Consider the following 19730-nt stretch of genomic DNA (forward strand, 5'->3'; position numbering starts at 1 on the left):
TTCAAAAGCATCAATTCTTCAGTGATAGCTTTCTTCACAGTCCAACTCTCACATCCATACATGACCATCGGAAAAACCATAGCCTTGACTAGACGGACCTTTGTTGGCAAAGTAATGTCTCTGCTTTTTAATATACTATCTCTAATGTGCTGCAAATTACCGTATATATTACACAGATGTGTATGTTATACATATGTATACATAGCACTGTATATATTACACTGTTTTCTATATATAAACAGTGAATAGAGTTGTACTCACAACCCCATGTATACAGTATTTTAGGGGCAACTTGGAGAATTTTCAAGGGTGATTTTGGCTATGCACAACTTTGACCTCACTCAGTATTATTTGAACCTAACCTCATGATCTTTGGCAACTGACTTTTTTATTGAATTCACTTAATAGTTTTAATAGTGTTTCAATTGATTCTCTTGATCTTTTGAGGCAGACAACATCAACAGGAAATAATAAGAAGTTGTCTCCTTTTCATTATTTATACATATCGTTTCTTCCCTGTGTTTTATTGCGTATACTAGAATTTGTAGAACAGTGTTAGTATTGGTGGTGAGGACTTCCCTGGTGGTCCAGTGGTTAAGAATCTACCTGCCAATCCAGGAGATACAGGTTCTACCACTGGTCCAAGAAGAGTCCATATGTTGTGGAGCAACTAAGCCCATGTGCCACAACTTCTGAGTTTGTGCTATAGAGCCCAAGAGCCACAACTACTGAAGCCTGAGGGCTCTAGAGCCTGTGCTCCATAACAAAAGAAGCCACTGCAATGGGAAGCCTGCACAACTAGAAAGTAGTTCCCCTGCTCACAGCAACTAAAGAAAGCCTGGGGCAGCAATGAAGACCCAGTGAAGCCAAAAAATAATTAATTAATTTTAAAGAAGTATCAGTGGTGAAAGCAATATTCTTGTATGATTTCATATTTGAGTAGAAATAAAATTACCTCTCTTTCTATTGGGAGAGTGTGTGAGAAAGTGTGCTTTGTGAATGCATACTGTGTATTCAAATGCAATACAATAAATGATAAATTAAATTGAATTAAAATAAATGATAAGTTGAATGCAGGAGGGGATAAATTTCAGTTTTACCCCAGTATGAGGCAAAACAAATCATTTCAATAAACCATTCCTGATAAGAACTCGATTCTCTTGGTTTAAAATGAGTATACTTTATATAACCTCAATTATAATTTGTCTATTGGAGATCATCTCTGGTTGCGTAATTTTCATTGGACTTTTGATTCCTTGAATCATATGAAGAAGCACTGCTCCTTTAGGCTGGATTGAAACCTCCAAAGATCAGGGCAGTTGACCTTGATTCATAAGATAGAAAAATTAATCTCTAGAATGTAAAAGGGATATGGGTTTCCATACCCACACTTGCCAAATTCACACACTCCACACAAATGCAGGGAGGGCATTTGTCACTTTTAAAATTTTGGCCTGGCATTCCACCTCCTCTTTTATTTGGGGAAGAGTCTTATCATCTTAACTGGTTGGGGAGCAAGGTCTCATTACGCATGGAATTTAAAGAAGCTGGATGCCCCTTCCCCACCTCTGCCTCCAGTCCCATCCCCCACTGACAGCTACTGTATGGCCAGCCTATTGGATGTTGCCACCCAGGAACTTGGATCTTCAGCAACTGAGAGAAGAATGAGGAGATAGCTTCAAATCCACCTCCAGGCTGAAGTCCCTGGCAGTGTGAAGGCCCTAACAGAGCTTTTTACCCATCCTTGGGCTTCCCAGGTGGCACTAGTGGTAAAGAACCCATCTGTGAATGCAGGAGACATGAGACGCGAGTTCAATCCCTGGGTGGGGAAGATCCCCTAGAGGAGGAAATGGCAACCCACTCCAGTATTCTTGCCTGGAGAATCCCATGGACAGGAGCCTGGCGGGTTACAGTCCATGGGGTCACAAAGAGTAGGACAAGATTGAAGCAACATATCACAGCACAGCACAACCCATCCTTTGATGTGTCCCTGGGTGGTGATTTCTGATTACTGCTTGTTTTCTGAGCCTGGTCCTCAAATCTTGCAATTGATTCTATGAGTACCCAATATCCTTTTAATCAATTCCTTTTCTGCTTAAATTAGACAGAATTAATTTCTAATGCTTCAACCAAGAAAGAACCTTGACTGATACAACAATTTTCTCTTCCTTCTATTCATTTTTCCCCTTGACAACCTGACAGAATATTTGAATTCTCGAAAGTGGCAAGATACATGTTGTAAAATTCTTGTCTCATGCAGATATAGATCACTAAAGTAATTAGAAAGTTGAGACATAATCTTTGGGGGGTGGGGTAGGGATGACAACAGGCCATGAACAGAAAAAACAGCTGAATCATCAAGGGTACACTCTAGAAGCTCTACCAGTTGACACACACACACAGAACCTGTGGGCTGCATAGTGTAGCTCTTGAGTGTCTTCCCAGGGATGGCATGTCAGGCTTAGCTCATTCAGAGAAGATCAAGTCTAACCAACCTATGCCATGGATGACTGAAGGCTTCTGATCCAATTATCTGCACCAGGGTGGGGCTTCCTTGTGGCTCAACCATACAGGAGGAGCTTCAAACACCATCACTGCATACAGTAAAGTCAGGAAATAGACAAGAGTAAATAGTCAAGAAAGGGCCAGAGTGAGAGGTACAGCTAGTCAGGATGTAAAAGAAAGTGACAGGCCATCTTATGACAAGAGAGCCTTCCTAGTTAGACCTCTACAAGGGTTCTGGTAGGAGATTTGCTGGAAGATAACTATATGAAATTAGAAGTCTTTCTATCTAGATACTCAAGCCCACTCAGTTCCATTGCCATACACTTAGACCACACCAGATGATAATCCACGCTTCCTTTGGAGAGTCAGGCAAAGAATAAAAGACCATCTTCAATCACCACCACCCTTCCCACCCTCCCTGTGATCTCTGGTTGGGATATGGCCTCTCTTCCTCTGTAGAACCAACCCTTTCCAACAAGACCAGCTCCTGCAGTAATGACCCTGACCCACTGAGAGCACCCAACAGAGGTCCGTGGACCTGGGTTATAAAATCTCATTTGTAATGATGCCTGTTTATTCAGCCTGGTCTCCACCTTTTTAAGATGGAAGGGGGCTGGAGAGACACAAACTAAGTAGCCACCCCCCCCTTCCCCAAGAGGAGCCACTGTCCACTTTGGACAAAACTTGACAACCAAGCTAGTATAAAAGTAGTGCCAGAATCCCAGCTTCAGAAGCTGGGCATGGCCTCTTTCGGAGGCAGGTTTAATGCTACCTGTCCCCACCTCCTCCTGAGCTCAGGCTGGGTGTTGTATGGCGTGTCCTTCTTGTCACACGTGAGAGTTTTTTCCAGGACCATCACCTTACAGCTCATCACCTTCCAGCTGTTTTGTGGACCCAAAACAGCCTAAATCTATTGGCTATGGTCTGGACATCATAGATTTTAAACTATGTAGTTCTTTCTATTAGAACTTGATGGCATGAGATGTCAGAAGAAGGGTTTCACAGTAAACCAGGTGTTCAAAGGTTAGCTTTGGGAAATTTCCCAGGGGTCTCCTGCTTTCAAAGTTAATGATTTTTGGAGAATCATTCTTACAAGTTCCAAGAGGTCCATCAGAAGCTAGAAGGGTACTTGTAGGTGGATGAGAGCAGGAGGCTTCCAACCCTCCTAGCCCTGGCAGGAGGCCTCTCCTAGATATCACCTCTGTGGCAAGAATTCTCCAAAAGGGAGGGAAAAGAGCAGAGAAGAGGCAGAAGAGAAAAGGGAAAATTATAGTAGCAAAGAAAGAAAAAAAAAGTTTTACTGTTTCTTTGGTTGTGCAAAAACTTCAGAAAAGATAAAAAATAAAGATAAACTGTAATTTGATAACTTGGAGAAAAATCACTGTTAACATTTTAATGTATGTACTTACATACTTTTCTTTGAAAATGTACCTATAGAGACAAATTTTAAAATAATGGAATAAATATACATACCTACATATACACATAACCCGTACGAATTCGCTGCTCACTTTTTTCTCTTAACACTTTATTGTGAAAATCTTTTCACATAAATAAATGGCATCATTATCATTTTCATGGCTATTCAGTGTTCTATTATAGTTTAGTTTATACACCAAATCCCTTATTAACAGACATCTCAATTTTTCATCATTATAGACAATGTTCCAATTACTCACAACATAGGTATATCTTTTCAAACTTGTTCCATTCTTTCACAGAAGGAGAACTGCTATATCGAAGGTATATATTTCTTAAAAATTTTTATTGGAGGATAATTGCTTTACAATATTGTGCTGGCTTCTGCCATACATCAACATGAATCAGCCTCAGGTACACATATATCCCCTCCCTCTTGAGCCTCCCTTCCATCTCCCACCCATCCCACCCCTGTAGGTTGTCACAGAGCACTGGGTCGAGCTCCCTGTGTCACACAGTAAGTTCCCACTGGCTATGTTACATATGGCAATGTACATGTTTCCATGCTGCTCTCTCAATTTGTTCCACCCTCTCCTTCCCCAAAGGGCTTTTCATGAATGTTACTAAGTTGTTCTCTAGAAGTGATATAATACCCATTAACATTTTCTCTGGCAGTGTGGGTATCCACTTCCCTACATCCTTTATTTCTTTGACCAACTAGGTAGTTGAGAAAACTGTATCTTTGCATTGCTTTGATTACAAGTATCTCTTTTCATGTTTACTGATCCCTGTTAGTACTGATACCCTGATGACTGGTAAAGAATCTGCCTGCAATGCAGGAGACCCTGGTTCAGTTCCTGGGTCAGGAAGATCTGCTGGGGAAGGGATAGGCTACCCACTCCAGTATTCTTGGGCTTCCCTTGTGGCTCAGGTGGTAAACAATCCACCTGCAATTTGGGAGACCTGGGTTCGATCCCTGGGTTGGGAAGATTGTCTGGAGAAGGGAAAGGCTATCCACTCCCAGTATTCTGGCCTAGAGAATTCCATGGACTGTATAGTCCATGGGGTCGCGAAGAGTTGGACGGGACTGAGCCACTTGCACTTTCACCTTGTGGATGCACTTACTTTTCATGTGTTTTCAATCAAAGTATTCATTTTTGCTTCCTGTGGATGTGTCAGCATTCTATATTAAGGATTCTTACCCTTGCTGTATATGTTGCTGTTAACATTTAAGAGATTAAAACTGAAATGTAATTATCAAGCAAGAAAACATTTCAACTAAATAAAATTTAAAAGAAGGAAAATGTTACTTTAAAAACAAGAGAATAAGAAATTCAGCTGAGACAAAACAAAGCCCAGATAGGAAGAGGAAAATTTAAAGAAATAGAAAAATAACCAGTACCCGTCAAATCAAAGAGAATTTCTAAAACAATGTCTACATTCTAGTTTGTATATATTAAGCTGTCAGTAAGAAAACAGAATGGGGCTTAGAGGACAATATGGCTTATCTCAGGAAGGCTAGGGGCAGTGCCATGGATCTTTAATCAAGGTCTGTGTAGAGACCTGCAGAGTAGATCAAAATGGGGAATAGCATCCAAATCTTTCACAGTACTCCATATACTTGTTCAGACCATTAGCTAATCCTCCTAGGAGGGCAAATCCATTTAAATCCACATTTAAGAAGGGCAACAGATAGAAAGGTAGGCAAGGAAAGAATTACAAAAACAGGATGAAGTCTTGATGGGAGCAGATTAATCTGTCATCTTAATTGCATTGTCTCTTCATTTTGTTCCCTAATTAGATCAAGGAGCTATTAGAGTTACAGATGCTAAAAAAGTGAGTCCTCTTGAAGAAACCATAAACAATGAGATGCCTCACCCCACCTACTCCAGATTTCATGTAAGATAAATTGAACCTCACATGGAATTCCAAGGAGGGCTCTATCTCAAGAGTGGTTTTTCTGAGAGTACATGACATTATCTTTAAAAAGGAGGAAGGTACCCTTTCATGTCCATTTAGTCTTCAAACAAGTAGCGTGTGTCAGATCAGTTTAAGTCTGTCTCCATTTTACATATAAGAACACTAAGGTCCAGAAAAGGTAAGTGATTTGTCCCATCAAGGTGCTGTCAACAGTGTGCAGTGTGGAGCTGGAATCAGAAACAATCTAGGGCTGTCCAGTAGAAATAGAATGTGAGCCACATATGCTATTTTAAATTCTCTAGTAGACACATTAAAAAGTTAAAGGAAATAAGTGAAACTAACTTTAATATTTTATTTAGCACAATATATTCAGACTATTATCTTCACATGTAAATAATATAAAAATAATTTAGATGTTTTATATTCTTTATGCTAAATCTTTAAAATCCAATGTGTCTTTTACCATTACAGGACATTTAAATTTGCACTAGTCACATATCAAAAACTCAAGTACATTTCAAGTGTGTAAGAGCCAGGTGTGGCTTTGGTTACCACATTGGACAGCCTGGTTCTAGATCAGTGGTTTTCAAGGCCTGGTACCCAGACCAGAAGTGTCAGCATCACCTGGTAACTGTTAGAAGTGCAAATTCTTGGGCTCCATTCCAAGTCTACTGAATCAGATCCTCTTGGGGTGGAGGTCACCAATCAGTGTTTTAACAAATCCCTTCTGGTAATTTTGATGCATGCTAAGGTTTAGAATCTTTTGTTGCTGTTGTTCAGTTGCTAAGTTGTGTCTGACTCTGCGACCCCATGGACTGCAGCATGCCAGGACCTTCTGTCCTCCACTATCTCCCAGAGTTTGTTCAGATTCATGGCCATAGAGTTGGTGATGCTGTCTAACCACCTCACTCTCTGCCACTCCTCCTTTTGCCTTCAATCTTTCCCAGCATCAGAGTCTTTTCCAATAAGTCAACTCTTCGTTATCAGGTGGCCAAAATATTGGAGCTTCAGCTTCAACATCATTGCTCTAGACAATTACCTCTCCATTCCAATCCGTATAAACCTAGGACAGCCATGGCAGGCTAGTACTGAGAAAGAGGAGACTCTTCTCTTGAGATAAACAATTCTTGGCTAGATGAAGTTGGTGTTCTCTTGTATGGAAATGTTCCAGTCCTAGTTGTGGTTCCATTTCTTGGGATTATGAAATGAATTATCAACACATAATCTAAATATGATTTCATTTAGTATTTCATTTAAGGAAGAAAGAAACCCAGTAATCACACTATGCTGCTGCTGCTGCTAAGTCACTTCAGTCGTGTCCGACTCTGTGCGACTCCATCACTTTAAATTTAGTTATTAATTTCTCTTGCCCTCAGTTTCCTCATTTGTAAAATGGGGATTGTTTAACAAATGTTAGCAACTTTAAAAAGTATTGTGTACCTACTGTATAGCATAGGGAACTCTGCTCAGTACTCTGTAATGACCTATATGGGAATAGAATCTAAAACAGTGGATATATGTATATGTATAAATGATTCACTTTGCTGTACAGCAGAAACTAATACATTGTAAATCAACTATACTCCAATAAAAATTAATTAAAAACAAACAACTCCTTCCCCACCCAATATTGCACAGATTTCTCAGGGGGAAGTTTCCATATAAATATCTCTTAGTTTAACTTTAAAAAAATTACTATGTATCAAAAAGATAAAAGGCAGAAAAAGTGACTGGTATTTGAAAACTACAGTCAAATCTTAGTGGGCAGGAAATGTAATATTATAGATTTTGAACACAGAAGTGATGCCAATTCACTTATATTTCTCAGAACACTATATTTTGCTGAGGGGGCAGGGTAGGATTCTTGCCAAAATCATTAACAAGAATGAATCTGAGCATGCCTTAGAGCAGAACTTTCAGTAAACAGGAATTACCTATAAAGAAAATCAGGAAGCTGAAGTGTTTGCTTTTTTTTTAATGAAGTTACATCCTGCCATAGAAATGCTGGATAGGAAATAAAGACTGATACACTCCCAGTTGTATATTAAACCAGCTATTATTTCATCAAGGAAAATCTGAGCAAAAGCTCAGATTTAGAGAAGGAAAAAAAAAGAGAAGGCTGAATTCATGAGAAACCAAAGACAACCAATGGCTACAATTAAACATGCTTTTGGAAAAAAACTGTACAAACAAATATCCACTCTGTGATTGCAGATTCCTTAGTAGTCGCTAGCCCTCTCCACCACCTACTCGTATTTCCCAAATACTTGCTGCAGACTTTGCTTGTATATATATATATATCAGAAGACTAAAATTCATCCTAATTTATTCCGTTTTATCCCCTTCCTTTTCTTCCTCCCCCTCTCTCTATATATATATCAGAAGACTAAAATTCATCCTAATTTATTCCGTTTTATCCCCTTCCTTTTCTTCCTCCCCCTCCTTATAATTACTAATAATATTAACTGTGCATTTCCAGGTTTCGCTTTTTTCCAGGTTTCTGTGATGGGATTCTCCCTTGCTCCGCACTCTTCGGTTTGATCACAATTAATCATTGAAAACAATTTAATCATCCTAACAGTTTTCCAATTTATCCTCCCACCTTCAAATGAAAAGACAACAGAAAGGAAAGATAACCCTTTCTCAAGGCACGTTCCCATGGTTTTGAGGGAATGGCAGATGCCTTTCTGCAGTAGCGGCTGCAACCTTCTCCAAAGCAAAAACTGCAGCTCACACTCTCCTCTTCTTTCCTTACCCTAACCCACTACCTCAAGTCCACTTCAACCTTAAAAAACACACACGCACAACTCCTCCAATCTAGCATCCCCTCTCACACCCTTACACCGCACGCACGCCAGGATGCCCAATGCCACTGGAACGCTCTGCCCACTCGGTGGCCCCACCCATCGCCGCCCCGCCCCCGCTCTAACCACCAATGGTCGCCGCCCGCTGCTCCCGAGGGGCTCGTTGATAGGACAGCGGAGCCTGCCACTCTCGCGGGGCCTCCCGCCCTCCCTCACTCCCCGCTGGGGCTGGAGGGGATGGAGCATCAGCGCGAGTAGCTCGGAGCAGCCGCGGCAGCGGCGGCGTGTCGTTGCAGTTGCGCCATCTGTCAGGAGCCGAGCCGGCGGGGAGGGGGCTGCCGCGGGAGAGGAGGAGGGGTCGCCGCGAGCCGAAGGCCGCCGAGACCCGCCCGCCGACCGGCCGCGGGAGCAGAGGAGAGGCTGCCCTCGGAGCCGCGCGTCCATCACCGCCCGGGCGCGCGGCACTTCACCCGCGCACCGAGGGCTCCCCAGGCGCACACAAAGCCGCCGCCCGCGCCTGGGAGGGATCCGGTCGCCGGGCCGGGGACACCCGGCGCCGCCCCCTGGGCACTCTCAGAAGGCCCACCGGCTCCCGGGCCCGCCGAGCAACCACCGGAGCCGCTTCGGCCGCGCCGGAGGAGGCGGGGAGTGGACCATGTGAATGGGCTCCGGAGCCTGAGCGCAGCGCAGGTAAGCGGCCGGGGATGCGCCGCGGGGCCGCGGGGATGCTGCGGAGATGCGGGCCGCGGGCGCCCCGCGCAGCGCCGCCCCCGCCGCGGGGCCCGGCGCTGCAGTCTCTTGGCCATCGCCGCCTCTGGGGCTCCCCGCGGGGCTGCCGGGGAGTTGGCCTCGCTTGGAGTCTTCCTGTGGTCGCTCCGGAGGACACCTCTGCGGGCTGCAGCCCCTAGGTAGCCCAGGGCCAGGGGGTCTACTTCCTCAGGGTGTGAATAGGAATTGGCTTGGGGGGTGGCTAGGCTGGCCCAGACTCCGCCTCCGCCCTCTTTTCGGGGCCCCCCGCGGGGACCCGGGCTGTGTGTGTTGTTTTAATGTCAGGGATGATGTAATCACTTAATAATTGATGCCCCGTGCTGCTTCCCTCCCCACCCCACTCCACCCCTGCCCCACTCCTCCACCTCCCGGCCTCCTCCTCCTGTGGCCGTCGCCTTCCCCATCGCATCCTCCAGCTTATTTCTGGCACCTCCCTTGCACTTCCCCCATCCTCCCCTCCACTCTTCCTGTGCCACCACCCACCCTTCCCCAGTCCCCCGTGCTGGCTGGAGCCTTCGCTCCTCTTCCTCTGACCCCTCCACCCCCCTCAGGCTCCTTTCTCCTTCCTTCTCAGCTCGCTGGATTTCCTCTCTACTTCCCTAGATCGATGACTGTTTTTGTTTGGTCGCCTCCCCTCTCTTATCTCTGCGGCCACAGGCAGAGGGGACTGAGCCAGAAAGAGGCCACCAAGCTTGGGCCCCGGCGGAGATTTGCTGGGACTGAGTGAGAAGAGGGATAATAAAATCACCCTTCTTGCCCCTCCTCCCACCAATAAATCACACAGACTCTCCGAGTGTGTGTGTGTGTGTGTGTGTGTGTGTGACAAAGAGCCCTTTCAGTGTACAGAGAGGAGACACACAAAGTGCCCAAGGATGGGCACGATGCTTCTTGTTTCTCTTCCCTGGGGCTTCCCTTTTGCTCAGATAAAGCAGTTGATCTTCTCTCTGAGAGTCTTTCCTGCCACATTTACCAAAAAATAAAAGGCCCCAGATGCAGGGTGGCAGGTGCTGGCGTTTTGCTGTATTCATGGACCGGTAGTGTTGACTGGCGGCTGCAGTCCTTCTTAGATTTGGGGGAATTGATTTCAGCTGTCTGAAGAGTTGCTTTACTGTCAGGGTAGCACCCTCCCCTGCCCAGTTTTAACTCCCTTTCATGGTAGGGGGTAGGATACATGGGTGTAGGAGAGGAAGAATTCTGTTTCTGAAAGAGAGTTATATTGATGTTTGCTAGGAGTGAGGCAGCCTAACTTGCTTTTCTCAAGTCTAAGGAGGACTGAAGTCATTTGAAATGAAGTCTTGTCCGCCCAGTGCTGGTTTTTTCACCCTTGTATTTAAACAAGCTCCTGGGGACATTGCTAACGCAGCAGTAAGTTGGTATTTGGAAGACCACTGGGGACTGTGTCTCTCTTCCCTGCTTCAGGGTAGCCTTCAGACGCCCACTTCCTTCCTCTCACCACCAAGCCACTGCCATACTTTCCACCCTTTGTGCTCTTTCTCCCAAGTTCCTGCTCCTCTGCCCCTCGGGTCCTGTGCTTTCAGATGAAGGGACTCACAGATTTTTGGAGGAAGTGGTTTTGTTAACTGTCTCAGGTGTTAGAGGCACTTAGCTATGAGCGAAGGATGTAGAGAATCTTTTGCCTGATCTCTTAAACCATCTGCTTGATGTTCCTCTTGAAAAGGAAATGTAAACGTAAATCTGGGGATTAATGTTCCATTCTGTAAGCCAGTGACTGTTACATGCTTAATCAATAATGTCAAACTTAGGTCGAACCCATTGATTCCTAAGAGCATGTCTCTTTGACTGTTATAAGTAATAGAACTGTCTCAAGTTCTTCAAGAATTTTATTAGAGAAGAATTATGGTTCATTAAACATTTACTTCTTCACTTTCTAAGGACATTCATCTTGGAACTTTTTATATTAAAAAAAGCAAAAGGGTTAATGAGGGTAGTGTTAAAAGCAAAACAAAGCATTATTTGTTTGATGCCAAACCCAGGAAAGAAAGTGCACAATAAGCTCACACTCTGTTGACCGAGTTCAAGAGAGAGATGAGGTTGAATGTGAACAAATGCATATTCTGCCTTCTGTACTTTTATTCTCTGCTTTCTCCTGGGTCTGAAATCTCCTAACCCCATCTGATTTGTTTGGGTTCTGTTAAACCTAGGGCCCAGCTCAAAAGTCTTCTACTCTGGGATGCTTTCTCCTCCTTTCCCCTTCAAGCAAATCACCATGCCTCCAATTTTGTTTTCACACTTCAGCAGCTGGCATTATGGTTGGCACGTGTCTATTTCCATCATTAGTCGATCAACACATTGAAAGAAGGAACCTGGTCTTGTTTCAACAAATGTGTTAGGTCTTTGGTATGTGCTAAGCACCTGGCTTAATTAGGCTAATATTAGCAGCTATAACAAATAGGCCTGCAAAAATATAATGGCTCAAAAGTAATAGATGTTTATTATTCCTCATGTAATAGTTCAAAATGGGTATTTCTGATCAGTGGGTGACTTTCCTCCATGCAGTGATTCTGGGCTCCAAATTCTACCATGCCTTGGCGCTTCATTGTGATCTGCTTTAAGCTGGCAGAAGCACAAAAGAGAGAGTAGAGGGGATATACCCACTTTTTAATTGCCCTGGCCTGGAAATGACACCCATCACTTCTGCTTATATCCTTTACTTGAGGGCTAGTTAAATGGCCACATTAAACTGCAAGGGATCCTGGGAAATAGTTATCATATGACCAGAAAAAAAGTCAAGAAGATATGTGTTTGGGGCCAGCAACTTTGCTATATGCCACAACTCAGGTGGTGCGAGTGGGAAAGAGTCTGCCTGCCATTGCAGAAGATGCAAGAGATTGAACCTATGTTCAAACCCTGGGTCAGGGAGATCCCCTGGAGAAGGAAATGGCAACCCACTCCAGTATTCTTGCCAGGAAAATTCCTCGAACAGAGGAGCCTGGTGGGCTATAGTCCATGGGTCGCAAAAAGTCAGAGCTCACACACACACAACTTTGCTATGTCGTGCTGCTCAACAAGGCGTAGTTGTTGCCTTCAAGGACTTTTTAGGTTGATGAGAATTAAATGGAAACCTAGAGCCTTTACCTGTTATTGCCTTCATTCTTTTGCTATATGCCGGACTTTTGATTTTACAAGTTCAGACCTTCACATTTTAAACATGTTTCCAAAAACCTTGGTTTTTTGTTGATTCTGGTAGCCACTTCCCAACCCAGTTATTCCCTGTAATACAGTGATCTGATGGCTGCGGTACTGACTTTGATGTGACTCTCCAGGACCACCTTTGTTGGCCTAGATTGTTATCTGCTGACTTTATAGACTTCCCGAATGGCCAGGAGAGTCTTTAGAAATCACAGTCCTACCTTCTCTAATTGGAAGAGGAAATGAAAGAGACTCTGCTGCTGCTGCTAAATCGCTTCAGTCGTGTCCGATTCTGTGCAACCCCGTAGACGGCAGCCCATAAGGCTCCCCCGTCCCTGGGATTCTCCAGGCAAGAATGCTGGAGTGGGTTGCCATTTCCTTCTAGAGGAGAAATTTTTTGCCCCAGGCCATGTTCATGGGAAGGGAGCCTCACCTGCCCAGCTCTTCAGTCCTGACAGGGTCCCCTCCAACCCGCAGATGTCTTGAGTGGGTGGGTGACTGTGACCCCTGCATCTTCCATGGGGTTAAGTGAGCTCCTGGAACCAGGTGAATCACTAGTGTTTGGATAGCCCCTGTTCTCCACAGGCCTCCCCAGGAGCAATTCTGTCCCTGCTAGTCATCAGACTTAGTAATGCACATACTTTTGCTATGTGGCGGTTTAGCCACTAAATCATGTCCGACTCTTTGGGACCCCATGGACTAGCCTGCCAGGCTCCTCTCTCCATGGAATTTCCCAAGCAAGAAAACTGGAGTGGGTTGCCATTTCCTTCTCCAGTTTTGTTCCCTCCCCCGCCCCGTGTGTATGCTATAAACAGTTCATTATATTCCTCAGTTCTGTAGACATCAGCCCAATATCTTATTGTGTGCAAGGCACTGGAAGATAGGATTGTGAAAATGAATACTTCTGCTGTCCTTGCTGTTTAGGAGCTTAGTCTGCTAGAGGAGATAAAAATAATACATAATAGCTAGTTTTATTGAGCATTTGCTATATGTCAAGCACTGTTTAAGCTCTAATCTTAATAATGGTATGAACAACTAAAACTAATATAATATCGTAAATCCACTATTGCTGTTGTTTAGTCGCTAAATTGTGTCCAACTGTCTTGCGACTCCCTGGACTGTAACCTGCCAGGCTCCTCTGTCCATGAGATTTTCCAGGCAAGAATACTGGAGCAGGTTGCTGTTTCCTACTCCAGGGGATCTTCCCAAACCAGGGAGTGAACCTGTGTCTCCTGCATTGGCAGGCAGATTCTTTATCACTGAGCCACCTGGAAGCCTAACTATACGTCAGGGTTGTTTTTATATGAAGTAGTTTTGCTTATAATCTCCATTTTACATATGGAAAGTAGGCAAAGGAGGTTAAATAACTGACTCTAGATCATACAAAGCTGGTAAGCAGCAGAGTCAGGATTCAGGTCCAGTTAGTTTGGTCTCAAAGCCTTTGCTCTTAGCCATGAGGCAATATGTAAGATAATACATATGGACATAATGATGATATTGATTAAAATGTGTTACATGCCATTAAGGAGGGTGGCATAAATACTTTGGAAATGGATTCTTTTGGTTGTTGGGAAACATAACTTTATGTTTAAATAAAAAATAAAATGTCAATTCCTATTGCCATTCTTTCCATTTTAGACCCTCATGCTAACCTAGGAAATTAAATTTAAAAAAAAAAATCTAAAAATGGGAAAGCAAAGTATGTTGTTTCTGGAACTACTTTTACTCAGCGTGACTATTTTAGGAGGGATCCTTCTGTGGCCCACAGACAGGTCTGTAAGAGTTTGTGAATCGTCCTACATATTTACTCATCAAGCAACTTTCATTCATTGTATTAATTTGCCAGACATTGAACTAGAAGCCTCAGGGACAAAGAGTTGTAATCCTGCCTAAGGTACTGCCTGAGGAAGGCTCTGACCACAGTGATAACTGCCATGATTCTGGGTCTACAAGGCAGCATGAACTCCATAGGGAGGTGGGAAATTGGGGTGGCCAGGCAGAGAAAGCCAGAGGAGGAACTGGCCACTGAGTGTTGTGTGAAGGCCATTGGCCTGGAAGAAGCCAAGGATGCAGGCGCACAGACTTTAGGAAAGTAAAAGTGAAAGTCAATCAGTCATGTCCGACTCTTTGCAACCCCAAGGAATTCTCCAGGCCAGAATACTGTAGTGGGTAGCCTTTCCCTTCTCCAGGGGATCTTCCCAACCCAGGGATCGAACCCAGGTCTCCCACATTGCAGGCAGATTCTTTACTAGCTGAGCCACCAGCGAGGCCCAAAAATTCTGGAGTGGGTAGCCTATCCCTTCTCCAGGCGGTCTTCCCAACCCAGGAATCAAACTGGGGTCTCCTGCATTGCAGGCAGATTCTTTACCAACTGAGCTATCAGGGAAGCCTGACTTTTTAGGTAACTGCAAGTAATTTAGGGTGGGTGGGGGTGGTAGAGGGAGAAGATGAGACTGGTGGGGAAATTGAGAACGTTCTTAAAAGTACTTTGTCCAGAAATGCTGTTTAAGAGTTGCAAGTAGAGATGCCGCTTTGGTCTGATTTGTTTTATGAAGATCTGTTTGGCCACAGTATGGGCTGTTGACCAGAGGTGGTCAACATCTATGTCGCTAAGGTAGTTTTGGAAACTCAGATGAGCCATAGATGGAGTGCTGCACAGAATTGGGGATGCAACAAGAGAGACGGGATAAGAGAGAGTGAGACAGTATCTTGTGGGGCTGCAGAGAGGCAGAGGGGGGTCCTTGAGAGTAGGTGAAAGACCTGCAGACAAGCAGTGCAGTAAGAACAGGGAGCGGGTATTTTAATGATGACTTTTATCATGGACACTTTGGACTTTCAGGTCAAGGTATCTTGCAGGCAGTTGAATAGATGGGTCTGGATTGAGGTATAAGATATAAATCAGATATAAATCTATTAGCAGCATATTACAAAATACTGGGAGCTGTGGATATGGACAGTATCAGTGAGGAAAAGTGTGTTGAATCGAAGAGCAAACAAGGCTGAGAGAGAGCCGGGGGAGCAGAGGCCCCCAGGCCCTGAATGAGAGAGGTGCAGCCAGAGGATTGGGCTGGCCAAGGAGGGAGGGGGCCCTGATGCACAGGAGGGGAGGGCTGTGCCGGGAGGTTAAGCAGGATTGAGAATGAAAAGTGCAGTTGGGTATTGTATCCAGTCAGAGCAGTGTCACCATAGAAATCTAAAACTCTGCTGCTCCCCAGACCAAGGTAGAAACATGTTAGCAAAACCCAGAGAACATAGAACCATAAGGGGCTTCTTAGAGATCCTGTAGTCCAGCTCGTCCATTTCACTTTGTGAGGGAGATTGCGAGCCCAGAGTGGCTGACTGACTTGTCCAAGATGGCGGTGCCATCGCTTAAAGCCAGGTTTCAACCCTTTCAGCCCAAGTGAGGGGTGTGGGCCTGGTGCAGCCCCTTCCAGCTGGGCCCAATTACCTAATCTATTTGTGTCTCCCTTTCTTCACCTTTAAAATGAGTTCCTACTTCAGAGGCTTGTTGGGAGGGGTCAATGAGTTGATCCATGTAAAGCACTTAGTATCCCACACATAGAAAAGCAATGTGTATTTTGCTGTTAATATATATATAAATGTATGTATACATACACGTATGTATATCTGTACCTACACATAACTCATGTACATCTAGCTCATATGTCCCTTGGGGAAAGGATGAAAATGCATTGTGTGCATAAAAGAAGATTTTGAACATTTTAGAAAGATTTGAGTGATTGTCAGTTCTGAGTCAAGAATTATTGGAAAACGTAGGAAATTAGTTGAAATAGTATGATGGGGAAATGGCATTTTTAGTAAGTCTTCTTAAGAAATGCAAAGCCTTTCTATTGTTGAGAATAGAAAACATAAAAGTGCTTTGAAGTTAGCCCTATAAAAGAATGTCTTTGTTTTATTCAGATAACCAGAATTTTACCCTATCTACAATGTGCGGGTGTGTCCCTTGAGTTTGACTGTAGAAGTCACCGTGACTTTCCGAAGGTAGAATAAACTCCAGAGTAGGAAAAAACCCCGCGAGTTATGAATTTCATGCACTTGGTTCTTATGAAAAAAGGGTGATTTGGTTTATTTAGAGATATATAATTTTTTTTCCAGTGATTCTAGTTGAGCAGATCTAATTTTTAGCTACTAAAACACATGAGAAGCCTGAACAATATTATCCAAATGGACTTGGGTGACATGGAGTTCAGACAGCTTCCGAATAAGTGGCACTCTGGACTTGATTAGAACACAGTAATCCTGGAAGGGTATAAATTGAATGGATTTATGGTCTAATAAAAACGTGGGAAGAAAAGATAATGCTTACTGACTCATGAAACTTTAACAGCGTTTGTAAGACTCTGAGTTGTAATATTTGGATGAGGGTGTTTTCCCATCCATCTTGGCCTGCTTCCTGACTGACTCGCGTCGTGCCTCACTCAGGGCGTGAAACAGATTCAGGAGATCTCGAGGCAGAGGTCATCATTACCTGTTCTGCCCTGTCCCCCTGTGTCCTCAGGCAGCACCCGTTGGTTTGAGCAAATGTGTATTGAGCACCCATTAACTGTAAGTTTGAGGGAGGGAAAAATAAGGTGTGGGAAAGTTTTAGACCATGGCTAATTTCAATTCAGAAGCCCTTTTCTGAGAACTGTGTTTTTCTGATCTGTATTCCTATCTCTGTGATAGTACAAAAAAGCACACAGCACCCCACCACCACTCACCCCTCCCTAAATACACCAGAATAATAATCATACCTGCCTTTATTATTGAATCCTGGAGGCCTGAAATGCTTTACATACAGTAATTTACTTAGTCATCACAACTAGATGAGGCAGGTATTACCCCCACTGGTCAAATGGGAAGATTGAGGCTCAGAAAAGTAATTTGCCCATTGTCACACAGCCAATTACTAGAGAAGCCAGGTCTGTCTGGCTTCTAAACTCACACCTGCTTTTGCTCCAAAACTGTTCCTTGTTCCCTGTGTACTTTCAAACCTTGTTGCTTTTACCTCGCAGTTACTTCTGCGTTAGGTTTTGGGGGATAGGAAAAGTACCTTTGCCCTCAGGGAAGCCCCGCTTCTTCTGATGACTTCATGAAGACTTGCCTTCTGGGAAGCTCCTGTTGGTCCTATTTTGGGGCTCCGTGGCACTTGGTTACCGCCTCGTCATCACCCTTGTCACAGCCTGACTTATAAAGCAGGGTGGGTCAGCTGGGTTGGACAATAGGAAGATACTGGCCTTTTGTCCTGACTTGGGAGCTCTTTGGAAGTCAGACTGTGTTTTATTCGTGGTTGACTTGCCAGCTCAACACCCAGCACGATTTCATGATGTACTGTTATTATTCCCATTTAACAGATAGGGAAACTGAGGCCTGGAGGTGTGGTGATTTGATCAGGGTCACACAACGAGTAAGCAGAGCTGGGCTCTGAACCCAGGCAGTCAGTCTGATCCAGAACCAATGCTCTTAATGCTAAATTTGTTCCATCTCTCCAACGAGATTACAAACTGTGAGGCAAGAGGCAGCGCCCACCACCTAGCCCAGTACTTCACAGCTTATACACAGTAAAGATAGGCCCTCTTCTTTCTTCCATCCACCCTGGCAAGGAGACAAACAGGAAACGTCAACCCAGGGCTTATCTCAGGATAAGGAAAGGGCTTTGGGGCCATGGTTGCATGACTGTTCTCTGAGGATCTTAGAGAATGTGTAGTCCCAGGGCCGGTTCTGACTCAGTAGGTATGGGGTGAGCAGGGTTAACCCTGACATCTTTTCTGTATGTGAGTATGGCCCTGAGGATGGAACCCATCAGGGAGGCAGCTTCTGAAAGACGAGGAACGAAGAAGGAGAGTGACTCTGAGCCACAGTGGTGGGAGCTGGCTGCTGAAGGGGTAGAAAATCATCCCTCAGAGGCAGAGGGAAGTGAGCCCAGGGGAGGCTGGGGATCAGAAATCTGCCACAGAAAGATCTCTTACCTTGTGTTTTTAAGATTTCTAAGTACCTGCTCCATTTGAATGTGCTGGTGGGATTTCATCTGATACAGTCAAACACTTTCATTTTCTTCAGAGCTTCCATCTTTGAGGTACCCAAAAATAGTAGGCTTTTCATGGAGTTGTATAAGGATTCCATCTGCTTTATACTGAAAAGTAGGGCTTTAATGGAAAATTAAAAATGAGTCAGATCGCCTTTCCCACAACAAAGCCCAGGGCGCTTTTCCCAACCTTTTCTTCTTCTAATCCCCAGAAAAAGTTACTGAATCTATATTTCTGTGAAATTCTTCCCAATTTAAATTCTACTGAAAAGGCAAATAAACCCTAGTGAGTTCCTTCATTGCCACACATTGTAGTATCTGTTTGGAAGCAATAACAATTTTACATGTTGTCACATGTAAAGTTTGATTTCTATTTCAGTTTCAAATTTATTCCAGAAATCATGTGATATGTTGCACATGCACGCAAGGATATTTGAAAAACACTAATTTATGTTAAAGGTTTCTCTCGTTTGCTCTGAGTTTGGAGGGGTTCACCTCTTTCTTGTCTAGTTTATTGTCTGACCTCCTAGAAATATAAACAGCCCCTCATCATTTTCAGATCCAGGGCCTGAGTTGTCACACTCTGTCTTTCTGTATCTTTTATCGCCATTTCCTGCTTGAAAATGCCAGTTCTGGGGCTTTATTTTGTGTGCACCTTTGCCCAGTCGGTATTCTCTTGATATGTCCTTCATTCTCTCCTCTGGTTTGCCAGTAATGCTTCCAGCTGCTTCATCCTATGCTTTCTAGTTAAGGGTGTGTTCCTGATGTGAGGGATCCAAGGAGCAGAGAATTTTTGTGACTTGCCCACGGTCAGTACATCCAGCTCCTCCTTTAGTTTAGACTAGAATCCAGGTCTCGCGGAAATCTATATGTGGGTCCCATCTTCTCAACAGGCCATGGCCTCATATGATGGGTTTTTTTGGTCCCCCTGTAGCTTGTAGCACACTGTCATTCATAGTGTAGATGCTCAGCAGGTGTCTATTCAGATAGACTCTGGGGGCAGGGCACTGGAATCTGTAGCTAGTTTCCTGGCCATCTGCTGGCATCTTCTTGGACATTGAGCTTCTGTAGTCTCTGATGGCATCAGGTTCACTCTCAATGGACCCATGTGACTTAGGTTTGGGACTGTGCTATACTGT

General features: G+C 44.2%; 1 protein-coding gene across 7 annotated transcripts in view; it reads left to right on the forward strand.

Annotated features, from left to right (window-relative positions):
- The first annotated feature begins 8879 nt into the window (after window positions 1-8879).
- FYN (FYN proto-oncogene, Src family tyrosine kinase) overlaps window positions 8880-19730 on the forward strand; it is a 216096-nt gene continuing 205245 nt past the window's right edge. For 5 of the 7 annotated variants that reach the window (XM_088840619.1, XM_055433857.2, XM_055433858.2 and 2 more), the window contains exon 1: window positions 8880-9338. The gene's annotated coding sequence lies outside the window, so the exon portion shown is untranslated. The remainder of the gene's footprint in view (window positions 9339-19730) is intronic. The other 2 variants (XM_088840620.1, XM_055433860.2) reach the window with 2 other exon arrangements.

The sequence above is a fragment of the Moschus berezovskii genome, chromosome 10 (assembly GCF_049115385.1).
Source record: "Moschus berezovskii isolate FMDL1 chromosome 10, NW_MosBer_1.0, whole genome shotgun sequence".
NCBI classification, from domain to species: domain Eukaryota; kingdom Metazoa; phylum Chordata; class Mammalia; order Artiodactyla; family Moschidae; genus Moschus; species Moschus berezovskii.